The 19,135-nt window shown below is 38.7% G+C and overlaps 1 protein-coding gene and 1 long non-coding RNA gene across 5 annotated transcripts in view; one reads left to right on the top strand and one right to left on the bottom strand.

Moving 5' to 3' along the window:
• RNASE12 (ribonuclease A family member 12 (inactive)) overlaps positions 1–19,135 on the top strand; it is a 54,481-nt gene that overhangs the window by 22,463 nt on the left and 12,883 nt on the right. Inside the window, exon 1 of one of the 4 annotated variants that reach the window (XM_069097717.1) lies at positions 12,560–12,664. The exons of 1 other annotated variant lie outside the window; for it this stretch is intronic. The gene's annotated coding sequence lies outside the window, so the exon portion shown is untranslated. Of the gene's footprint in view, positions 1–12,559; positions 12,669–13,325; positions 13,681–19,135 lie in introns of those variants that run through there. 2 more of the 4 variants (XM_069097720.1, XM_069097718.1) reach the window with 2 other exon arrangements.
• LOC138168835 (uncharacterized) lies at positions 4,956–15,024 on the bottom strand. The gene is made up of 4 exons (XR_011170219.1): positions 14,805–15,024; positions 11,418–11,610; positions 8,734–8,773; positions 4,956–6,090 (listed from the first exon to the last, which is right to left on the bottom strand). It is a non-coding gene; the product is annotated as an uncharacterized lncRNA (long non-coding RNA).

Below are 19,135 nucleotides of genomic sequence, written 5' to 3'. Positions count from 1 at the left end.
ATATCTTCCATTGTCTCCTATGGATATCTTCTTAACACATTCAACCTCTTTACATTTTTTTTGTTGCTTTACAAATACCCCACAAATGGGAATTATATTGGTGACATGCAAACTTAGGGGGACTTGGCTGGTTGGTACCATGAGTAAGATCATACTATGCAGATTTTTTTCTGTGTTAAACTCAATTGTTGGAATTTATATGGGCACAGAAACTTTGTGGTTGTTGTGGCAACCAGTAATTGAGGACTAAATGGTTCAGAGTGAAACACCCAAACTCTGGTGTGACACAAATAACATACTTTGAAAAATGCCAGAGGTGATCGACCCAATGCCTAAAGTATATATGTGTCAGTCTGATCCCTTCTCCCTTGCTACCCCATCCCTATATACATGTACAATACCCCTGCTAGTTTAGGTCTCAGCTTCTCAGGCTCAGAGCTTCAAGTCACCACCCACACTGAGGTCATTCATCTGGAAAAAATAAGCAAGTTGAAATGAGATCTAAGGCTTTCTGCCTAGAATTTGAGGCAAAATGTTCTACAATCAGTGTGATTAATCATGCTTTATCAGGATCTCTAGGACATTTGCAATCCCCTCATTCCTACCACCATTTGCCTTTGAATTTTGTGCTATACTTGACTTCGAAAGGGTTCACATGTTTATGCCGGGATGTGGCAAGTTCTGAAGCTGTGGCTAGACCATCAGAAACAATTTTACACAAAAGCAACAAAAAAAAATTAATGTGTGTTTATGCATCTCTGTTGTTCTTCAGAAGTAGTTAGGGTTCTCCTGAGAGTGACAAGGATATGGCTCCACATTCTAAACTTAGAAATCCTTTAGGTCTGTTCCTTTAAGTACAAAATGTCCTAAAAGTCTATTAAAGCTTAAGCTATTTAAGCTATTAAAGCTTAAAACTACACTAAGACTTTATGTATGATGTAGCATGGTAAGTGAAGGTCAGGATGATACAATGGAAAGCCTATGAGACTTGTCAAAGTATCTGGGTGTGAATCTTGTCTCAGTCACTTACTGGTTGACTGGATAATTCACTTAACCTCTTTGTGCCTAGGTTTCTTCATCTATAAGATGAAGGGATTAAACCACATGATCTCTAAGGTCTCCTTTACTTTAAATCCATGATACTATGGATGGACCTCATGGTCCTGCCCAGACCCTAGAGTATGTCAAGTCTGAAAACAAATGACTGAAAAGTCACAGAGGTTATGCAACTGCTGTTAACTCTAAAAATACCAAAGAGCTCATACAGGTTATCACAACCAAAGTTAACTTTGAAAGTTATCAGAGCTCACACAAGTCATCACAACAATAATTAACTCTAAGGTCAAATTTTTTTTTTAAGCAATCGGGGTTAAGTAATTTGCTCAAGGTTACACAGCCAGTTATTTCTGGGTGTGGTGCTGAGTGTCTGAGCCTGAATTTGATCTCCAGGTCATCCCAACACAGGAGTCAGTGCTCTTACTTGCTGAGAACAATACTTAACTCTAAGAAATAAAATAAAATAAAACAAAACAACAATTTAAAAATAGGGTCCAAAGCAGTCATAAGCAAAAAGCTTTATTCTGTTGGAGGAGGTAAAGTAGACACATATGCCCGGGTCCTCCTGTAGAAGGAGATCTACTTTAGTATGGGAAAATCTCAATACATAAACAATAGTTACACAGTGAGCTGTAGCCTAACAATGAGAGGTAACAGCAACAATGAGACAAGTTAGGTGGTCCCTGAGCTCAGACTAGCACCTGCAGGACCCATGCTCTGGTCGTGAAGCCCTGCTATGAATCAAACTTGTCTCATAAGCCTAAATCTCCTCCCCTCTCCAGACAATGAAGTGGTATGTGAGGGATGGATTTTGTCCTCAAGGTTTTGAGAATGTTTCTGTGTCTGATTTTTGCTATACCTTTGAAGTAAATAGCCTTTTGTAAAAATCTAGTCTGTTCCTAAGTGGTTAAATGGAACTGGGGTGCTAGTCACTGACTCCTAAAAGGGGGGAGGGAGAATACTACTGGTAGGAGTTCAGGCTGATGGCAGGAGAACAGTCTCCTAAACTCCTTAGGGTACTGGAGAACCCTTGGGGGGAGGGGTAATTTGCAACACACTTGGCCCCCAGAGAGTAGGGCTAGAGTATATATAAGTTATAGTTATAAATAGATATTCCCTACATGGTCCCTGTCCATCACATAAAACTATGAGGGACTATGTCCAATAGTGTGATTGAGGAGTTAGTACCATGTGATAACAAAGAGCTCTCTAATTACTGCTGAAACAGAAGGATGGGTGCCACAGGTGTTGATGAGTCAGCACCTGTAGCAGCAAGCACCCCAGTGTCCCCAAGGTGCCTGCTCACACAGGTTCTTGGATCTGCTTTGTTAAAGGAAAGCAACTCAAAATGGGTTAACAAGCTTACTTTAATCAGTCAGACATATATCATTTACCTTGTTCAGGGGAAAAAGGTCAGCACCCCAAACTTCAAAATATACAGACAGAATTATCAAGACATTAACAGATCAAGTAGTCAGCTTTCCAAACTGTCCAACCATTACATCCATACCCAGTCAACATCTGGGTTTCCACATCTGGGTTTTTCAAAGCCGGGGGACTCTCAACAAAGGCTTCCCAGAATTCAGATCAAATCACAGAACACTTCTCAAAGTGAGTCCCAAAACAAAGCTACACATCAGGGCTTATATAGCCTTCTCCCGGCTCAGAGAATGTAACAACCTTATTGACTCACTGGCCAATCAAGAAGTATCAACTGAAAAACAAGCCTCCCACCCCAGGCTCCAGGTGCACTTTAGCCTAGGGGCAGGGAAGATCTTTAAGTTTGCATTTCCATTACAGCACCTGCTAGAGGGTTTACAAAAGGAGCGAGGCTTCCTTCTGTTGCCCTTTTTCCTTTGCTGCAATAAGGCAGGTCTACTTTGAGCTACCTCCCCAGAATTGTGTGAGAGGAAGGTGGATGCCCTGTCTCCCACCCAGCTTTGGTGACTATGAACACATAGCTAGCTACCTTTGTCACTCTGTTTTTGTTCTTTCTTGATATTAGATAACCTAAAAAGAAATTGTCTAGAAAGTGATACTTTTTGTTCAAAAGGAAAGAGATAGCTACAGCATCAGTAGCAGTGTCCACTGGAGCCAGGTGAAGTGTCCACCATATTGGTAGTAGCCAAAAGGAGTGGAAGTAGCTGAATCTCTGGAGTAGAGAGATATACCAAGGATAGATGACTTTAGAATGACCTTTCATGGGGTGAACAATGTGCTAGCTGAGGACCCCAGAAAGGCATAGACACTCAGAACCCAACAGAGAGCAACAAGGTGAACCTTGTGAGGACTCAGTGAAGGGAAAATGGACTTCCAGTACTAAGTTCTATGTCGTCTATGTGTTACTACTTTGCCACGCATATTCTCTATATGTATGTGCCTTACTAACAGCATATTTTAAATTTAATGCCATTTTCCCATGAATTGTGTGTGTGTGTGTGTGTGTGTGTGTGTGTGTGTATTAGGGCAAGCGGAGTACACTACACTATGCCAATACAATACTCTCTATATCATCTTAGTAAATGCCTTTGCTAAAAATGAATTGACTATACTGGATGATTGTCAATGGGAAGCACACTTGTGGGGGCTCAGAAGCTATAGTGATGGTAGTATAGTCACTCAGGTTTATCTCTAGAACTCTGAAGGTAGTAGTTAACCTCTCTAAGGCCCCAAATTAGAAGTGAGAATAGGTAGAGTGGCCCTATTTGTGGTGTTATATTAGGTTTCTACAATTATAGTAAAAGGATAATTGAATGAAGACAACTATTTTACTGTCTCAGCTAGTCATATCTATTAGAAGTCAAGTTATTTTGTGAGGATAAATGAGATATTTGTAAAGTACCTGGCATTTAGACACTATATGAAACTCTTCTCTCCATAGCTTAGGAGTAATTTTCTAGTTTGTGGTAGCTTACCCAAATGGCAAGGAATACCTAAGCAGAAATTTATTACTGTGTAGAGGCATAGAAATAGCTATAATGATCTGTCCAGTGTTCTGTTGCTAACACAAGATCCAAGAGGCATGTTTATTATGAGAGAACAGGGTTATTCTCCCTGATGTTAACCTCTAACTCAAAGAGGAAGTTTAGTGGTAAGACCTCAAGATTTGAAAGTTAGGAGACTCAGGTTAAAATCCTGGCTCAAACATTTACTGGTTCTGTGACTTTGTTCTTCCTTCTCTGTAAAATGGGGGAAATAATATATTCATTACATAATTCAAAGGATTGTTTAAAGGCAATCTCTTGGTGAAAAGGTAAACTGCTATTATCCCATTTTGTGGCATGTCCTCAGTTTCTTTTTTAATTGTTTATTAAAATTTTTTTTATTTTTTTAAATTAAATTTTATGTTTATTTTTAATTTACATCATTCATTTCCACAATTTTTCTGAATGGCACTTCTATAGCTGCAGTGCTAAAGCTAATATTATTTGACATCTTTACAGATGGTCTGGAGGGAAGAGAATCCAAGTTTTCAGGTGATACAAAACTGTACTGGGTAACAAAAAACTAAGTGAATGAGGGGGAATTAAAAGAAGGAATCGCTATCTCTGGACAGAAAAGTGTCTTTTATATATAAAAAGAAATTCTATGTGCTATTTACCACCATCCAGAAAAGAGACAATGTAGATTGTTTGCTGAAAATATCAACCTAATGTATTACTGTGATCAAAAAGAACAACCAGATTCTAGGTATAGTATCTTGAACACAACATAGAAAACATTTAAAGTGCTGCTATGTATATGTAATGGGGGAACACATATGGGATACTGTGTGCTGCTCTGTGTTGTTTTATCCAACTGAACATGGGCTGTTTAATTTTTTTGTCTTAATATCCTCAAAGACAAGTGAAGGATGTTAGGAAGGAAACAGACAAGCAAGACATCTTGGAAAGTAACATGTCAAATTTATTATATATTTTAAAAAAATAACTGTATAATATAGATTCATGGTTTCACACATAACCCTCTTTTTCTGTTTTACTTTGTATACAAAATTTTTTTTGGTGTTTTATAAGTTCAAAATTTTATAGTTAATTAAAAAAACACATTTCTAATAGGTTCCTCAGAAGGAGGAGTATAGTTCCAACTTCTCAGGTTACCTTTCTTCTATTCTATTTATCATGTATGTTCTGATATATATATGAATATACATATATATGAATATACATATATGACTATGAATATTGTATAAGTACATATACCTATGTGTCATCTATCTATCTATCTATCTATCTATCTATCTATCTATCTATCATCTATCTATCCATCTATCTATCTGTCTATGCATCTATCTATGTATCTTTCTATATATCTATGTATCTATCTATTTATTCATCTATCTATCTGTCTGTATGTCTATGTATCTATCTACCAAAGATTTGGGAACTCTTACTAGGACTCCTACTAGGAGGGTGGATAAGGGGAAATGAGAAAAACCAATGTGGGGGCATGAACAAGAATGATTCGTCATTCCTCTTGTGCTCCAATTACAGAGGCTGAAGTGGGTCCTTCAGATTACTCTGTTGTCTCCATACAACCTATACTGAATTCTCTCAAAGTGAACAGCTTGGTGTTTCTTACTGCAACCAAGCACCACATATGCTTTCTCTTCAACACGTTTATAGACACATGATGAACTTGATCTCTTTTTCTTACATATAGTCAAATTAAATTTAACACTACTTTTAAAACAGCTATAATTAGATATTTCTTTGCAATCTGAAGAAATTCCTTTCTTGCACACTTTATTGACTTCACTTTTATTACTATGAATAAAAGTATTGACTGGTTTGCAATGGCCATCCTTATTAACCTTAACCATTGCCTTAGTACAGTTTGTAATGTTTTTACCAGTGATATGTTTTATTTCAAATTGTTCTTCTGGTTTTTGATCCCAAGAAATTTCCAGATCCACAGGCTTCTCTTCAGTAGCTTCTGCATATACAATTGTTCCAGCTGCAAGTTGTACCATCAGAAGATGCATCAGAGGAAAAGCTGTTATGAGAGCCATATATACCATCTATCCTCAGGGTCCTGAGAAAGGGAAATGAAACAGACAAAAAGCAGGAAGCAAATGGTGGAGGTTTGATCTTTTCCCTGAGAAACCAAGATTCCATTGACTATCACTTGCATTCACTCTAGCAGTAATTATAGCAAGTCACTCAAATGAAATCCTCTTATGATCACTCATTTAAAAAAAAATCAGATGGAGAATGCTTTTGCAGTTAGACTATTTTATATTAATTAATCAGCAAGCATTTATTAAGTACTTACATGATCTAGAAATTGTGCTAAGTGTTGGTAATACAAACAAAAAGTAGAAGGCCCATGCCTTCAAGGAGGGTACATTTTAATGGGCAAGACAGTAGATAGATAGACAGATGACAGATAGATAGATAGATGATAGATAGATAGATAGATGATAGATAGATAGATAATAAGATAATACAAAGTGTTGAACTCAATTGTAAATTGAGTCCCCAAATCTTTGATAGATACATAGATAGATGACACATATGTATATGTACCTATACATATATGCATATTCATATATATCAGAACATACATGATAAATAGAGTAGAAAAAAGGTAACCTGAGAAGTCGAAACTATACTATATTATTAGGGCATATTATTAAGGAAGCTGGATACACAATGGATAGAGCTCTGGAGTCACAAAGACCTTGGTTCAAATCCAGCCTCAGTTACTAGTGTGTAACCCTGGGCAAGACACTTAACTTTTGTTTGCCTCAGTTTCCTCATCTGTAGAATGAGGATAATGATAGCACCTTCCTCCCAGGATTGTTGTGAAAAGCAATGAGATGGGGGCAGCTAGGTGGCACCGTGAATAGAGCACCATCCCTGGAGTCAGGAGGACCTGAGTTCACATCTGGCCTCAGACACTTAACACTTGCTAGCCGTATGACCTTGGGCAAGTCACTTAACCCCAATTGCCCCCTGCAAAAAGCAAAGAAAAGAAAAGCAATGAGATAGTAATTGTAAAGGGCTTAGAAAGTCCCTGGCACATAGCAAGTGCTATATAAAAGTGAGCTATTATTATTATTGAAAAGGTTTCAGTGGTCTCAGCTCTCTGGTCTCTAAGTAAATTGGAAATCTGAGGAGAAGGGTTTAACTGAAGATGAGATTTTGAATTTTGCCTTCATTGCTCTAAATTCAGGCCTTACCCCAGATCCTCATTATCTAGAGCAAGAATGTTTTCTATCAAATGTCATAACTCCAAAGAAAGAAATGGCCACATTCAATTTTTAAAAATCAAATTAAAATAAAATTGATAATACAAAGTGTTGGATTCAATTGCTAAATTAAGAGTACCCAAATCTTCAATAAGGGAAACAAATATTTTAAAATGTACTTTACATTAGAATTTACATTCATTAAAGGAGGGGGAAAGCCAGGGAAGGATAGACAGAAGAAATAAGGGGAAAGAGAAATGAGAGAATGAGAGCTTGACATAGAGGAGAGAGATGGGGGGAAAGAATGAGAGACCAGAAAGGGAATATGAGACAGAAGAAAGACAAAGACTATACATAAAGGAAGAAAGAGAGGCAGGAAATCAAGAGAAAAAGACAGGCAGATGGAGAAGTAGAGAGACAGAAAACATAAAAAGACTCAGATTTTTAGGCAAATGTCAGTCAAGTTAGACCATTCTTGTTATAGGGATAAAAGCATGAAAACCATACTTTTCACTTGTTTTGAGAGCATCATAATAGATTATTTAATTGTTGTTTAGTCATGTCCAACTCTTTGTAACCCCATTTGGAGTTTTTTTTTTTTTTGGCAAAGATACTAGAGTGGTGTGCCATTTCCTTCTCCCGTTCATTTTACAGTTGAGGAAACTGAAGCAGAGTTAGGTGACTTGCCCAGGGTTACACAGCTACTAAGTGTCTAAGGTCAGATTTAAATTTAGGAAGATGAGTCTTCCTGACTCCAGGTCTGGTACTGTATCTACTCTGCCACCTAGCCACCAGTATTATTGATTCAGAATATTGATCAGCTGATTAATTTCTGATCATTGTTTTTTGTCTACTGGAATGCTTATATCTTGAGGGACTTCGCTGGAGAAGTACAACAGTCTCCATGAACAAAGTGGCATCTGCTATGTAGCTAGAGTGACTAGAATGGTATCTTTGCATGGAGTGGACTAAGAAATGAAGTAAATTAGGAATTCTACATGCTCACCCGGGCCTGCTCTTCTTGGTCTGATGCCTTCCTGGAACACTTCTCCTGTCATTGTTGCCAGGGTCTCTGCTACCCTATCTGACATATATAGTCCTTGCCAACTTGTATCCTTAACTCCCTTTTAGTCATAGCAAGGTTTTTTGTTTTTTCGCCTGCCTCTGCTAAAATTTCTTTCCTCTTGCACACATGTGCTCTTGTACACAATTACTGAATAGGTCATTGCTGATACTTACCAGTCCTGAAGATGAAACATGGTACCCATCTCCTGCCAGACGGGTGATGGACTTGAGACATAGAAAGAGACATACATTTTGGACGTGGCCAATGGGGTCATTTGTTTTTCTGGATTATGCATGTTTGTCATTAGGGTATGATTTTTCTTTTTTCTTTTTTAAATAATTCAACAGAGGTAAATGGGGAGGGAGGAATAATCAATGCTTATAAAAAGAACTTTTCTTTTTTAAAGAAAGAAACTTACCCCTACCGGATCTCTGCCTGTTTCCTCAGAGCCAGATACCCTGTAATTTCCAATGTGACAATTAGTTTATCTGATAAACCAATCTCTGATCAGGGGAGAGGGCTCAGTGAATTATCCAGGGGATCTTGATACCCTTCTAAGGAACAAAAAAATTTAGTGGTAGCCTTTTGGAGACAATGCTATTTAATTTGCTGTTCAAATCAAAAAATTATCTGTATTGGTAGGAATTTCAGGTTAGGAAGGAGAGCATAGGAACCTCAGGGAAAGGGAAAGGGAAAGATAATTATACTGGGTGATTTGGATTGACCATGGGAGAGAGTAAGTGTAAGTATATAGTATAAAATTTTAAGTATATAGCAAGGCATTAGCATGTAAACAGAAATCTAGTGTGTCCTAATAATAATGGGACTAGACTTGGAGTAAAGAAAGTCTGAGTTCAAATAGTGCTCTGATACTGATTCTGTGATCCTGAGCAAATGACTTAACCTCTCTATGTCATAGTTTCCTCAACTGTAAAAGGGAGATGGGATGGGGGGAGGGGGGCAGTTGGTTGGACTAGATATTTTGTAACATTTTTTCTAGCTCTAAAGCTACCATCTTAGGATTCTCTAGTCCTATTTCCTTATCTATAAAATAAGGTCGTTGGACTAAATATAAGATCTTTAAAGTTTGTTCTAGTTCTAGCCTTTAATAATTCTCTACTTACCTTGAGAATGGGTCCTGTAGAGAGGAGATCTAGCTGGTCCTGTGCCTGTGAGATTCTCTGAGGTTTTGAATTTTTTTGCTAAGAGGAGACATTTATAGGTTTTGATTGAACGGAGGTTGGATGTGTTCTAGTCTGGTTGAAAGAGGATAGTTAGAGGGCCTGCCCTCAAACCACAAGGCTTAAGCTGCTGAGAATGGAAATAGTGACTTATTTCCAACTGCCTTGTCTATTCTCATAATATCAGGGACTCTTTCAGGCTTTAATGTGTTTAGGATAAGCTTGAGGACTTAAGTGAGAAATAAGGGAAAGAGAAGGAAGGGATCAGATTTGATCCAGAGAATAATAAATTTAGGGGGGAAATATATGGAGGTAGAAGATTGGTGTCCTTAACTGCGACTTCCTCCCAGATGGTTCCCCAAGAACAAGTATTAATTTTACTTCAGGCTAGACAAAAACCAGACTAGTGAAGACAACCCTCCAAACTGACATGGTTTGAAAATATTCTGTCTGAAGTAGTAAATATTTAATCCCTAGCAAACAACACTGCAGGGAAATCAATCTCTCCACCAAAGGGAGAGATAAGAATAAATAACTTGACTTAGAGGGAGAACTGAGTTTGTAGGTGAAAGGTGTAGAAGGTGTAGAAGGATTTTTAAAGGGGAGAACTAATTCCATTTGAGATTGAGAATCACACACTGACAAAGGCATCATTGTTTTGAAACAGAGAATGAAATGAAACTCAGAAATGAAGCTCAGAGTTTACATGAATCAGCTTCATGGGGATGGGAGCTTCCCCATAAGCATACATTTTGTGCTTATTCCCTACTGAGGCTTCTCCATGGAACATCAGAATTTGGCTTATAATTTGGTCTTTATAACAAAAAAGAAAAAAAAATATATGCTGGGCAAGTATTCAGACTAACATAACACGGAATATAGGACAGGCCATATTTAATCCGATAAAAAACGCAAATGACTCACATCTGAGTCCATAAACGGTTCCTTCTTGTTCACTCTCTGGTTGTCCTTCAGTTTCCTTAGGTCCCTAAGACCTTTAGTACTATCCCTGGAACTGAGGCCTCACTATGCAATTGGGGAAAATTGAGCTTGCTAGAGAATCAAGCGAGTTCCACCACCTCAGTGACCCATGCAGTCTTTGTTACTTATAATACTACCTAGGGTGGTGATGATTAAACATGGGAGAGTTGCTTGACTCCCTAGTAACCCTGTGTTCTCTTCCCTCTTTGGCTGCCTCATTGGCAGTGTTTGGGTAGTGCTGGAACATTTAATAGGTCTTTTGAAGAGATGGAGCTCATTGGAGGAGGTAAGTTGTTTGATTCATTAGCAACTCCACATTCTTTATTTATAATTATACCAGGGAAGCTGCAATACCAGGTTAGTATTATAGCTCTGGAGGAGTGGGAGAGGTACAGACCCTCCAGGAATGTAAGTAGAGTTCCTTCAACTATTCACTGGCCATCATATGAGTCATATGCACTTTCTAGGGTTAAATAAAACTTGTAAAATTATGTGTTAAATTATGCAATGCTATGCTGTGCTATGTGTGACAAGGGATGTCATAGCATCTTCTCACCCTCCCCCCCTTCTCCAAAAGAGATATGGGTTCTTGCCAGGAGGGAAAGCAGGAGGTTGTACTCAGAGGCTAGCTACTCTGCTCTCCTCAGAGACAGGATTCTGGCCTAGAATCATATCTATCTTTTCTTTTAAACATTATTAATCTTGAAAATATAATTTTGGCATTCAAGTTAAACTCCTGATGACTCTTTATTAGCACGGGGAGGGGGCAAACTTTGTATTTGAAGGCTTGTCTCCTTTCCCATAAAATGCTAGTTCCACAATTAACACATAAATAAATAGCAAATAAATTAACATACATAAGTAAATAGTTAATAAATACATTTATCCAAATCACTAGCAAAACAGAAATTAGAGAAAGTGTACACATGAAAATATGCACCAGATAGCATGGATTGGAGGCACTCTTCCATTGGAAGCAAGATGTCTCAGGTCAGGCAAAAGAGAGTCCTAGATCTCACCCAAAGAGGAACTTCCTTTAATTCCAATGTGTAACAAACTGGGGATAGGGATATGATGGAGACTGCCAACTTTTTCTTGTCTTCTTCCCAGAGTCATTCCTTCCCTTCAGTCACCTGAAAAAAGATTGGCATTGTGGACCTTCTGTCTCCAACTTAGAAGCCAGAAGAAATCTGAAGAGACTAAAGAGACCATATTTCTCTTCTTTCTCATTGTCACCACCTCTGCCCCGTCCTTGATGCAGATATCTCCACCAAGGAAAGAATTATACAATATTAAGGTTTTAAAAGATGCTTGAAGTAATTTAATCCAACAGCTTCATTTTGCAGATGAGAGAACTAATACCTAGAGATGTTAACTGATATGCACAGATGTTAATGACAAAGATGGAATTAGTACCACAAGATTAGAGCTGGAAGGTACCCTAGAGAGCATATAGTCTGACCTCTTAATTTTACAAATGAGAAACTGAAGTCCAGAGAGGTTAAGTGAGGTGCCCAGAGAAACATAGGTAGCAAATAGCAGAGTGGGGCTTCAAGTCCACTATTCTTTCCACTATTGCTTCAATTCTCTTTCTTTCCATTACAACATATTGGCCTACCTTTCACTTTTCTCAGGTTCCATGTCTATGAAACCTCACCATCTCAGCTGAAATATTTTATAAGAACTTTTTGCCCTTATTACATTCTATTTGGCATTGCACTTATTTAAGTCCATTATATCTTTTTCCCTAACAGATTATAAACTTCTTAAAGTGAGAGACCGAATAATTTTTTTTTATCTCTATGTAATGGAAATGGGAATTTGAAGATCTTCCCTGCCCCTTAATAGATCTATGGGGGAGTTTGAAGACCTCCTTTTTTATTTACTTTTTTTAAAATTTATTTTTAAATTTATTTATTTTTACTTTTATTAAAAGTAAACCCTGTCCCCTAATAGGCTGAATGTAATCACATGGAGTTTATGATGGAGGGAATTTGCTGAAGGGTGTAGCAGAGCCCACAGGAAGCTTCCCTGCTGTGAAGATAAACTCTTCCCCCTAATAGACTGAATGTAGTCACATGGAGCCTGTGGTAGGAGGAGTTTGCTGAAGGGAAGCAGAACCCACAGGAAGATGGTAGCCAGAGCTAGTGAGACAGTGGGAGAGAGAAGACACTCAGGCAAGGAGAGGTGTGTGAGTAAATATTGATCTTGTATTGGTTTGTGGGAAGGCTGAAGGATGCTGTGGTTCTCAGTGTTATTATGGCTTCTTAATATCTTTGGTACTATGATGGAATTGGCTTACTGGTTTTGAGATTTGGTTTTCTGATGTCTAAATAAATGCTTCAGTTCTGTCCTCTGTATGGAGAGTTTGGTATATGTTGCGATCAAACATCATGTGATATTTATAGTCACAGCCTTTATCATGATCATAGGCACTGTAAATATTGCATTGGTGCTATGTTTGGCAATGAGGATGGGATTGTGAAATATAAGACCTCTCGTTGGAGGCAGAGGGGATTTAGAAGAAGAATGGCTATCCCAGGATGGGAGGATTTGCCTTATGCCTCCCTAGCAAGGGAGTGGTCTAAAAGTACAGGGTTCTGTGAAAACTGGGAACAGAGGGTATAGCAGGGAAAACCTAGAAATTTAGAAACATGTTTGCAAAGAATACCTATAAAACCTGGGAGAGAGCTGGAGGCAGTGAGTAGAAGAGACTGGGTTTTACTAACAGACTACAGAATTGTTTGTAAAAGCAGAGACAAGCTATTACAAGTATTGGCTAAGTGCCAGGATTCACGCCCTCTTTTAGAAGAGCAAGCTGAGTCTCAGGTGGAAAGAGAGAGAACTAGAGAGTCTCAGGGGGAAGGAGAGGGGGATGTTGTAAATTTGGCTCAGAAAAAGAAGAAAAAAAGTAACAGGAGGAAAGTTCATACAGCTTTGGTAGAGTCTGAGCCTAGTTACTATGACAACAACTCCCAAGAGAGTCCATGTGCTGTACAGAATGATACAATACAGAGTGATACATTATTTCATGAGGAAACTTCTACAGGGGCAGAAGTACACCTCATACTGAGAAGAAGGCAAAGAGTCAGGGAAGACAAGCAGTGTTCAAGGAAATACTTGAGGATTTCACTCAGCAGGAACTTACTGATATTCTGAGCAGATTCACCCAAAGGATGGGAGAATCCTTAGTGTCTTGGATGGTAAGAATCACTGATGAAGGGGCTGGAGGAATAGTGATAGATACTGTGGACTGCTTGAGATGTATAAGTATTTGCCAGAATCCTTTTGTCCAGCAAGCTTTTAGACTTTCATTTGGCAGGAGGTAACAATACAACCAATCTGTTAGCTTTAGTTTCTGATGGATGCAATAGAATGTATCATGAGAAAGTTGTTAATTTGCTTCAATTAGACTGCATGAGAAAGTTGAAAGAAGTAATGAAAAATGCTATCATGGTTGGAGATGCAGATAGGTATCATGAAATCCCCTTAGCAGTTCCTCATAGAAATATCATGGTAAAGACAGCGCCTCCTGCTTATAAGCACCTACTTCTGACTCTATTAATTGGTGAAATAGGACACCCTCTGTCAGAGGTTGCTGAATAAGATTTCATAAGTGACTTAGGAGAATGGGAAAAAGACAAATTTCCTTGAGAGAGAAAAGTAAATGGTCAGAGGATTCAAAGTCAGAATAGCTTGCCAGGAAAAGAATTGTTTACTGTTCTCTTGAGAGTAGGGGTTGATTTTAGAAAAATTGATGATATTCCAACTAATGAATTATATAAACTATACTGAGATAAGGGGCTTAATGTCAGAAGGAATAGAGAAGTAAGGGCTGCCCCTACAGATGCTTCTGAACTATTGTATCCAAGTTCATCACACCTTCAGGGAGAATAGGAACTTGGCCCAGCCCCAGCTCAGATTAAAGAAATACACAGACAAGATTACAGAACCCACATCAATCTGACTACATGTTGGAAAAGTGGATCAAGTACTGTAACCAGGGCCTTGTTAGATACTGGGGTGGAGGCCTCCCTCATCTATGGGAACCCTGAGAAGTTCAAGCATGGAACTCCTATTACCATCACAGGACTAGGAGGGGCTGAAATATCAGCCAGACAAATTAAACTAATGATGAAAATTGGACAGTTACCTAAGAAAGAATATACTGTGGTTATTGTACCCATTCCTGAATACATCATTGGAATAGATATATTGAGAGGTATGATCCTGAATTTACCTGAAAGAAGTTATAAATTTGCAGTAAGGAAGATAGGAATTAATACAGTTTTACTGGAAAAAATAAAAATGAACCCAATTGCTTTACCTGAACCTTCTGAAGTAATTACTCTGAAGCAGTATCATGTCCCAATAGGGCAAGATGAAATTGCCAATACTATAAAGGAATATGTTGAAGCAGAAGTATTAGTCCCTACAACCACATGATGGAATAATCCTGTTTGGCCAGTATGAAAATCAGATGGGACGTGGAGAATGACAGTGGATTATAGAAATTGCATAAGGTGACTCCTCCCTTGTATACTGCTATTCCAGATACTGTCGCCTTAATAGAAAAGATCCAGAAATATGATGGAACTTGATATGCAGTGATTGATTTGGCCACTGCTTTCTTCACCATCCCAATAGACTCTAAATAATGGAACCAGTTTGCTTTCATTTGGCAGGCAGATACTTTCAACGACCTGCCACAAGGATATTTGCATAACCCTGCCATTTGTCATAGGATTGTAGCTGAACATTTGGATGAATTAACGTTACCTGGTGGACAGCTTACCCACTACAATAATGATATTATGACACAAGGAAAAAATGTAAAAGAAGTGGAGAAGACACTTTTGATTGAACATGAAAAGCAAAGGGTGGGAAATTAACCCTGCAAAGATTCAAGAACCAGCTCAAAATGTAAAATTTGGGGGGAATATAGTGGAATAAGGGGCTGTGAGAGATTCTGCCACAAGTCCAACAAAAGATTCAGGATTTTCCTATCCCCACCAACAAGAAAGAGGCTCAAAAGTTTATTGGATTATTTGGATATTGGAGACATCACATACTGCATCTGGGACAGATTTTGAAACCCTTATACAAAGTTACTTGGAAGAAATATGAATTTGATTGGGGACTTGAGCAGAGTAAAGTTTTTGAGGAAGCCAAAGCTACTATACAATTGGCTCTAGATTTATGCCCTATGCAGAATGGTCCAGTGGAATTACAAGTGACTATACAGGATGATTATGCAAACTGGAGTTTATGACAAATAACAAAGCCAAAATGTACCTTTAGGATTTTGGTCCAGGAAACTTCCTTCATCTGGAGTGCAATATACACCTTTTGAGAAGCAGTTGCTAGCTGCATATTGGGCTTTGGTAGAGACTGAACAACTGACTTTGGACCATGAAGTGACATTAAGGCCTGGAATCCTGATTATTACCTGGGTAATGAGTACCCCAGCTTCTCACAGATTTGGACATGCCCAAGGGGCCAGCATAAAAAAATGGAAGTGGTACATTCAAAATAAAGCTAAAACTGGCAAAAGTGGAGTTTCCACCCTACATAAATCTATAGCTAACATCAATACTGAGGAATATGATACATTCCCTGAACCAAGGCAACAGTTGGTACAATCCTTGGTAAGATGGAATGATGGATATGATGTACTAACTGAAGAAGAGAAGAAACACACATGGTTTACTGATGGGACAGCAAAATATTTGAGCCAAAAAAGACATTGGAAAGCAGTAGCCTATAACCCATGTACTAGAAGGATTTTGGAAAGTTCCAGGATAAGTGGAAATAGTCAATATGCTGAACTTATGGCAGTACATCAAGTCATCAAAACAGAACAAGGAGGACAGTGTCATATATTCACTGATACATGGGCAGTATCTAATGGATTAGCTACATGGATGCCCATGTGGAAAAATCAAAATTGGGAAATTCATGGTAAACAAGTCTGGGGCAAAGAATTATGGGAAGATATATGGGACATGTCTTTGGTTACTGATTTGTCAGTTTTTCATGTAGATGCTCACATGGCCCTCACCATGCCAGAAGGTGAGTACAATGCACATGCTGACCAACTAATGAAGACTGCTACTGAACATATTGTGCCTACTTTGACAACTGATGATCTGGTATTAGTAAAATGAGTCCACCAAACAGCCAGCCATTTAGGGGTCCAGGCCACACACCAGTGGGCACAAGATTGAGGTATTAGTATCTCTCATTCATCGTTAAAGCAGATAACAGAAGAAAGTCATATGTGTCAACTGGAAAAGGAACAAGTTGTTCCTTGGGTAGTAACTAGTGAGATAACAAGGGGAAAGGTTCCAGCCCAAATTTGGCAAATAGATTATATTGGTCCCTTACCCCAAGATAAAGGATGCAAATTTATATGTACTTGTGTTGACACCTATTCAGGTGTACTGGTAGCTTGTCCTTACAAGAATGCAACCCAGAAAAACACCTGTAAAATTCTAGATCTCATAAGCCTATATTATGGAACCCCAATGCAGATTCAAAGTGATAATGGGTCACATTTCAAAGGCAATGAGATGAATAGACATTGTATATTAAACAATATAGAATCGATACATCATATTCCATATTACCCACAAGCATCTGGGTTAATTGAAAGAATGAATGGATTACTGAAAGAACAGTTAAGGAAGTTAAGTTCAAATAATTCATACCAACATTGGAAAGATAATTTGTTCACTGCTTTAGATAATTTGAATAATAGACCATTGGGAGAAAGTATGCCTCTAGCCAGAATGATGACCCCAAATCTGCAAATTAGAAAACAACAGACACATAAGATCCTAAATACTGAGTATTGGATTGTGAAGCAAGATATCTCAGTACCATATCCAGGAAAATCTGGTTCAGTACCGTGTTTCCCCGATAATAAGACACTGTCTTATTATTTTTTTTGGACAGAAAAACACCAGAGGGCTTATTTTCAGGGGAGGGCTTATTTTAATGAACATTGACAGCAATTTTAATAAACAGGTAAATGTGAACAAAAAAATGTACTTTTATTCAATAATGATCATGTCATCTTCTTCAACAACATCGTCATAAGTGTCCATACCCTGAATTCTGTCCTGGATGTCTTGCGCCTCCATTTCCTTCAGAAGAAGTGGACCCAATCTGTCATGTCCAGCAATATAGCTCTCTTTAAATGAATATGTCTTGTCCAGGTAACCTGCTCGTAGTGCCTTGGCGACACAGCTGTCAGTAATTTTATCCCATGACTTCTTCACCCAAGTCAAAACTTCTTGCAGACAGGGCTTCACAAAGTTTCCACGCTGATTTCTTTCCATTCTATTTTCAATGTAGTCATTGACTTCCATGTGCAAATGGTCCTTGAATGGCTTCTTTATTGCAATATCAAGGGTCTGGAGATAGGCAATCATTCCTGCAGGAATCATTACTTGATCTATTCTTCTCTCTGCAAGGAAGTTCTTCATTTCTTTAGCGTGGTGAGTGCTGGCTGAATCCCAGACTATCAGACCTCTTTGGTTACTTCGCATAACAAGTGGCAGCATTAAATCAACCCACTTTCTTATAATGGCTTGTGTACACCAGGCTTTTTCGGTTTCAAGAACGTAAATGCCAGATACATGTTCAATCTTATCTTTCTTGCCCTTACTGATGATTAGAGGTGTGGCTTTCTTTCCATCCAAACGAATTGCCAAAACACAGGTGACCCGTGCACTTTCATAGCCAGTGGTAGGAATGTAGATTGACGTTGCACCCCTGTGATGAATTGTTGTTTGAGATCCTTGTCCCATAAACACTGCAGTTTCATCCATAGCAATCATATTGCAGGTTTGGTACTTGGAAATGTCGATCCTATCAATAAAGGACTTGAATGCAAGTGCACGTTTAATAACTTCAGCATCTTCCAGCTTAAACAGTGTTGTTGATCTTCTTAGGGACAGTTCATACCTGTACCATTGAAGGAAACCGTCCAACCAGTGTTGTGATGCTTTGAATCCTTCTGAGACCATTTCAAACTCTGGTGCCATTGAAAGGGCAAATGCTTGAATATCAGCCCTGTGCACAACCAAGGCCTTTGCTCTCCTGTCAGCAATCCATTCACCAATGAGGATCTCCAAGTCAGGATATAAGGGCTGCCGACCTGATCCAGACCTGCGCTTTTTCCCTTTTCCCTCATCCACCTGTTGATTGAGGTTATTATAATCTTCTCTCCATTTTCTGACCATTCGAAGATCCAAAAGTTTTTCTTTACAGAAAACTGCAAGATTCTTGCCATGTGACTCCTCTACAATTGCTTTCTTGTACTCAACAGTATAGCTCTTCCTTTTTGTACTCATGTCTGGGGGTCAAAACAGACAGAATAATAAAATTATGACCATCAGTCCTTCTTTTCACTCCATCATGCCCCCTGAGTTCTTCTTTTTTCCTCCATCATGCCCTTTTTATCCTCCATCATGCCCCCTCACTCCCACTTACATACCGGGTTTTTATGTTGTCCTGCCTCAGCTCTCCTCCGCGGCACTGTTCTCAATGGCGCCAGCAAGCAAATCACTGGGGAAGAACGGGATGATGCACTCACTGCTGCAGCTCTGATTGGATGCAGCTCAGAGAGCGGCGTGCGTTTCACGGGGGGGG

The sequence above is a fragment of the Petaurus breviceps genome, unplaced genomic scaffold (assembly GCF_028583685.1).
Source record: "Petaurus breviceps papuanus isolate PSGF00001 unplaced genomic scaffold, PetGlider_PUasm1.0 37, whole genome shotgun sequence".
NCBI classification, from domain to species: domain Eukaryota; kingdom Metazoa; phylum Chordata; class Mammalia; order Diprotodontia; family Petauridae; genus Petaurus; species Petaurus breviceps.
Note: the sequence above shows the minus strand (reverse complement) of the source record. Positions and strands in the feature narration are given on the sequence as shown.